This window comes from Vigna unguiculata, chromosome 11 (genome assembly GCF_037176805.1).
Source record: "Vigna unguiculata cultivar grain cowpea cultivar isolate G323 ecotype 2 chromosome 11, ASM3717680v1, whole genome shotgun sequence".
In the NCBI taxonomy this organism is placed as follows: Eukaryota; Viridiplantae; Streptophyta; class Magnoliopsida; order Fabales; family Fabaceae; genus Vigna; species Vigna unguiculata.
This window is the reverse complement of record NC_140802.1, coordinates 27,012,415-27,018,276: the sequence shown is the minus strand read 5'-3', so window position 1 is coordinate 27,018,276 and position 5,862 is coordinate 27,012,415. Positions and strand designations below refer to the sequence as shown.

At 36.4% G+C, this 5,862-nt stretch overlaps 1 non-coding gene across 1 annotated transcript; it reads left to right on the top strand.

Moving 5' to 3' along the window:
- Positions 1 to 1,530: 1,530 nt before the first annotated feature.
- LOC114170912 (small nucleolar RNA R71) lies at positions 1,531 to 1,632 on the top strand. Its single transcript, XR_003601266.2, has one exon. It is a non-coding gene; the product is annotated as a small nucleolar RNA R71 (small nucleolar RNA).
- The last annotated feature ends 4,230 nt before the right edge of the window (positions 1,633 to 5,862 follow it).

Genomic DNA, 5,862 nt, shown 5'->3' with positions numbered 1-5,862 from the left:
TAAAATTATGACGTTTGATTTTCAATTATTATTTATTAATTTTAATTAAGTTATTTCAAGTAGGGACGTTACAGCAACCACTCTATATCATAAGGGTTCTTGACCAAATACCACATAGTGCACCCATTAAGGCATTATCACCTGTTGGGGTACCCACACCACACCTTAATGTGACATTGCAGGTCTGATATTGTTTATCTAAATTTGGGACTGGAAAATGGAATTCAAAATACTGACGGATAAATGAGTCGTTAGATTTGTCGAAAAATTCACCACCTTACACAAGTCACAAAATCTATTGATAATTACCAAAGGGCATAATCCGTCAGTAAATATTACCTACGACCCTTTTACCAACGAATTTGTGCCCGTTAGTAATCTTTCGAAAACACTAGTTTACCGACGAATTTGGTTTGGTCTGACGAATATCGATCGTCGGTATACCAATTTTTTTTGTAGTGTTGAATACATAAATTAGAAAAGTCTATTAATACACGTTAGATGAGTTATCCGTTGACTAATTAGATGAGTCTTGAAAAACACCTTAGATCCATTAAATACTTAGACGCGTCCTTTAATAAACATTAGACGAGTTTGTTCATTCACGGATTAAACGAGTATAATAATACACATTAAACGAGTATGTCCATAAACTGGTTAGATGACTCTAGAAATACATATTAGATGAGTCAGTTCATACACTGTTTAAATGAGTATAGCAAAAAAATTTTTAAACAAGTCATCCATAAATTGATTAGACAAGTTTAGGAATACACATTAGACTAATCTGTTCATGCACTAATTAAAGGAGTCCAACAATATATGTTACACGAATTTATCTATATACTGTTTAGATGAGTCTAACAATATATACTACATGAGTTCATTAATACACATTAGACAAGTCTATATATTCATTGATGAAACTAGTTTTGCAATATAGCTTAGACGACTCTGTCCATACAATCATTGGATAACTCTAGGAATATTCTTTTATGCCTCGTTAAGGGTCTAACTTTTATCAAGCAAGTGCATTGGATCAATTGTTGTACAACAAGATTGTATCCATAGGGATTTGGTAACTAAATTAGTAATCTATAATCTAATCCAAGTTTGACAATAAAACATTAACAAAGGTTTGGTATGATATTGTTAAAGGTAGATTAAAACTAAGTTCGAGAGAGATGATGTTGATTAAGGTGTTGGGATTGAACTTGGTCTCTTAACTCTACTGCAATGCCCTTAATTATCTATTAATTGTGTTGTTGAGATGTAACAATTGTTACAACTCCAACCTATATCTTAGTCATTTGCTTTTTGGTTTCCTCCAACTGTTGTGAAATCAACTTGTTGTGGGCTAAGATTGCACTTTGTGTATCCAATTCCAGAATTCCTCTCTTTTGTGGTTGGTTCCTATCATGTTGCTTTAGCTATATCTTCAGTCATCATGGATCCTCCAATAGAAGCATCCAAAAGCAATTTGGTTTGTGGTCTTAGTCCACTATAGAACATGTTAAGCTTAGCCAAATCAATCCACGGTTTAGACACTTTCTGATAAAAGATTTGTATCTCTCCCATGCTTCACATGAGGGCTCATCAATTCCTTGTGCAAAAGTTGAAATTGTTGAGTTAGCACCTACGTATTTGATGGTAGGAAATATCTAGTCAGGAATTTCCTTTCCACATCTTCCAAATTCACCAAACTTTGATTTTGTTGAGATTGCAACTAAATTTTTGTTTTTCTAGTGAAGGAAAAGGGAAATAATCTTAGATAAGCTGCCTCGCCATCCTCTCCTGATATTCCCATGGTGCCACATAATTCATAGAAAGTTGTTAGATGATTGTAAGGGTCTTCATTGTCCTTTGATGCTCAACTTCAAATCTGAAGCTTAATGTTTCCTTGCATTAAAGGTTTCTTAAAATGTGCTCAGCACCAATATCGCTGCTCAGCCACAAGCTTCAATTTTAACTTTTCTTAGTTCCTCTTTTTGGCTGAGCTAGAACTTTTGGGGACTTAGCACCAACTTCTCAATTTCCTTTTATTTTACCTGCAAAAACAGCATAAATGTATTAAATTCAACTTTTTATAATTTTTACTCACCATATTTTGTATTTATATTTAATTAGAGAAATTCTAATGATTTTTACATTGATTTAATGCACGATAAGTGTCTATATGATGTGCAATTTAACTAATACTAGACATTTATCAAATACACATTATATGAGTATGTTCATACAATGATTAGACAAGTCTAGTTATACACATAGACGACCTTGTCCACATACTAATTAGACGAGTCTAGCAATACAACTTAGACAAGTTTTTTCATATACTTAATATACAAGTCTAACAATACGAATTATTCGAGTATGTCCACACACTAATTAGTCAAGTTTAGCAATAAATATTAGATGAATCTATCCATATAGATTTTAAATGAGTCTATTAACACAATTTAGACGAGTATTTCCATTCACTTATTAGGCTAGTCTTGCAATGCACATTAGGCAACTCTATGCATACAGTGACTAGATGAGTCATTTCATACATTGGTTAGAAAAGTCTTGTATTACACATTAGACGACTTTGTCTATACAGTTATTATTATTAGAAAAGTATAGCCATAGATATTAAACGAGTCTTTGCATACAGTTGTTAGATGAGTCTTGCAATATATATATATATATATATATATATATATATATATATATAGAAAGTTTGTTTGTACACTAATTAAAAGAGTTTAACAATATATATTACATGAGTATGTGAATAATAGATTAGACAAGTCTATTAATACACATTAGAGGAGTATGACCATTTACTTATTAGACAAGTCTCAGAATACATAATTACGACTCCTTTGATATCATAATCAAATGAGTCTACCAATACACATTATACGAGTATATCCATTAATTGCCACCCAATTAAGGGTTAACTTTTCCAAAAACATATTGGGTCAAGTGTAATGCAACAAGGCTGTATCCATAGGGATTTAGTAACAAGATCAATAGTCTATAATTTTCCTCGAGTTTGGCTTCTTAACTTTAACTGTATCGCCCTTTAATTATCTATATATTGTGTTCTTTATCTTAGTGTTCTTGGAAGTACGCTTACTTGTACATCTAACCACATGTCTGTGAGAGAGAACCTAAAGGAGTTAGATGTAGGATTTCCTAATCCAAGTGGAGGAACCTAGTTTGGAGAACAAGCCTCTTTAAACCAACTAGACCCGCATATCCATTTCTGGTATATGCCACGGATTAGGAGACTTGATTGGATCTAAACACTAGACCATAAGTCTTTGCATCTAGTGTTAATGAGGTATGTTTACTGGCCAAATCATTAGGGAGTGAAATACACATTTAGTAACCAACATGTAAAACAAGAACATAATCAATCCACTCTATAAGGGAATTAGTTGCTCATGATGATGAATACAAGATGAACTTGAAGTAGCTTCCTTCCTTCCATAGCTATATACTATTATATATTAAGGTCATGAACTCATTAAATGTTCCTCTTTCTAGACAAATTTTGCCATATTCGACTAAGTCGACAGTGACCAAAAGTTGGTCGTATTCACCCTAGTCAGCTTTGGCTGAAATTCGACCAAATTTAGTTGAGTCGGTCTTGATGAAAATTTTGCCAAGTCAGCCTTCACCCAAATTTAGCAATATTCAGTGGAGTTGGCCCTAGTCAAATTTGGCTGTTTCTCCCGAGCATGTCGTGACCGAAATTTCACAGTTTTCAGTTAAGTAGGCCCGGGCCGAAATTCAGCCGAATTTACACTAGTGCAGAATTTCCTTTTTCCCTTGCCTTATATGCAGATTGTTTTACAATTCCAGCCAAGTTTTATGCCTCGGTTCAACTAACACCCGAAGCCAAAGACAGCTATAGGCCTCGGTCCAACAAGACCTGAAGCGAAAAAGGGTTTGCATTTTTAAAAAAGTGAAGTAGTCGTTAGGTGTTTGGCCTCGGTCCAACAAGACCCGGTGCTAAAAAGGGGTATATGGCTTCGGTTGTTAGAGGAACCGAAGCCATAGGGTTTATTTAGGGTTTCAATTTCGCGAACCCTTCTACTTCCCCCGTCGCGAATCTGCAACTCCTTCCTCTCTCTCTTCCCGCAAACAATCTGCAACTCCTTCCTCTCTCTCTTCCCACAAATAACTTTCAAAACCCTATGTTGCTCATTTTCATTTTTCTCTTCAAACCCTCCCACGCCGGAGGAATCGCTGTCTACTGGGATCAAAATGACAACATCAACATAGCATTCTTGTCAACGTTCGGCGGCAGCCAGACCCCGCAACTGAACCTAGCCGGCCACTGCAACCCTTAGCTTCGCCGACGACGCATCAAAGTACTCCCTCAGCTCCACCGACGACGCAACACAAGTTGCTAACTACATCTAGAAAAAATTTCTCAGCGCGCAGTCGAGCTCTCGTCCTCTCGGCGACGCCGTCTTAGACGACGTTGATTGCAAAACTTGCGACCACCTCTACCAGATCTACGTCGAAATTCAGCCGAATTTAATTAGTTGAGTCTACTCCAATCGAAATTGGGTCGAGTCGGCTTTGGCCCAATTTTGGCCATATTCAACAGAGTCAACCTAGATGAAATTTAGCCGTATTCGACCGAGTCAGCCCCAAACGAAATTTGGCCATTTTAACCGAGTCGATCGCAACTGAAATTTGTCTTAGTTAGTCGAGTTGGCCTTGACCAAAATTTTGCTGAATTGAGTTGAGTTTACCTAGACCGAAATTTGGCTGAGTTGCCCTTGGTCCAAATTTAGCCGTATTTGGTGACGTCGTCCCAGGCTGAAATTCGATCGTGTGCGGACAAATTTTACTGAGTCGATTCTGACCAAATTTTAGACATATTCGATTGAGTCGGCCTATGATGTAGGATTATCTTATCGCGTTTAGAAGATTATTGAATATGGTGATGATTGATTAAGAAAACCAAGGAATGGATCCCACTGGACATTAAGTTAGCAAGCTAACTAGATGTGAAGGTTCCTTTCCAAGGTTCTAAAGAAGAGAATAGTGGATTGATTTAAAACAAATAAGAGTGGACAACACATAAAAGGAGTAAAACCCAAGTCACACACACAAAGAAAGAAGAAAACATAAAATGGAAAGGAAATGAATGATAAAAATGTGAGAAGCACGCCACTACAAGGCTAGGTTAGAAGAAGCCATGGCAACCTTGAAGATGAGTGGATGTGTGCCGCCACTTGAATCAAGATTCAAGATAAGGCTTAAAAGAACTCCACTCCCTAGGGAGGAAGACTCTCACAATGGTTGATACACAATGGTGTTTAATTTCTCCAAAATGTTCAACCCCTATACAAGTGTTAGAGGTCTCCTTAAATAGAAGTGTCTAGGGGCCTCTTAGCAAAAACAAATAAGTTAAAAAGGATTATAATGCAAATAACAAAATCTAGAGTCTAGAAAGTAGGTCAGCAAAGGAGCACATGGACACATTCTAAAAACCTTCTTGGCCAAGGCAAGGTGGATGCTCTTTCTAGATGTTTCTAGAAAGCTTTGCTCCTTCTCATTCTTCCACATGTGCTCTTCAGAAGCCATCTAAATGGGCCACTTGTCCTTCCTTGTCCGACCTTTTAATGAACCTACAAATACAAGTTAATTTAGAATTAGCATGTTGGCTTTAGGTTAAGCTAATCCTTTGAGTCAATAAGTTAACCCAAAGTCAAGGTCAACAAGTCAACTTAAAATAGTCAACCAAGCCAACTTAATGGAATTTTAAACTAAAAAAAGCAAAGGAATGGATCAAGGAACTTCCTTTCTTCTAAGCATATGCCATGGGCCATCATCCTTGGTAGGGATCAATCC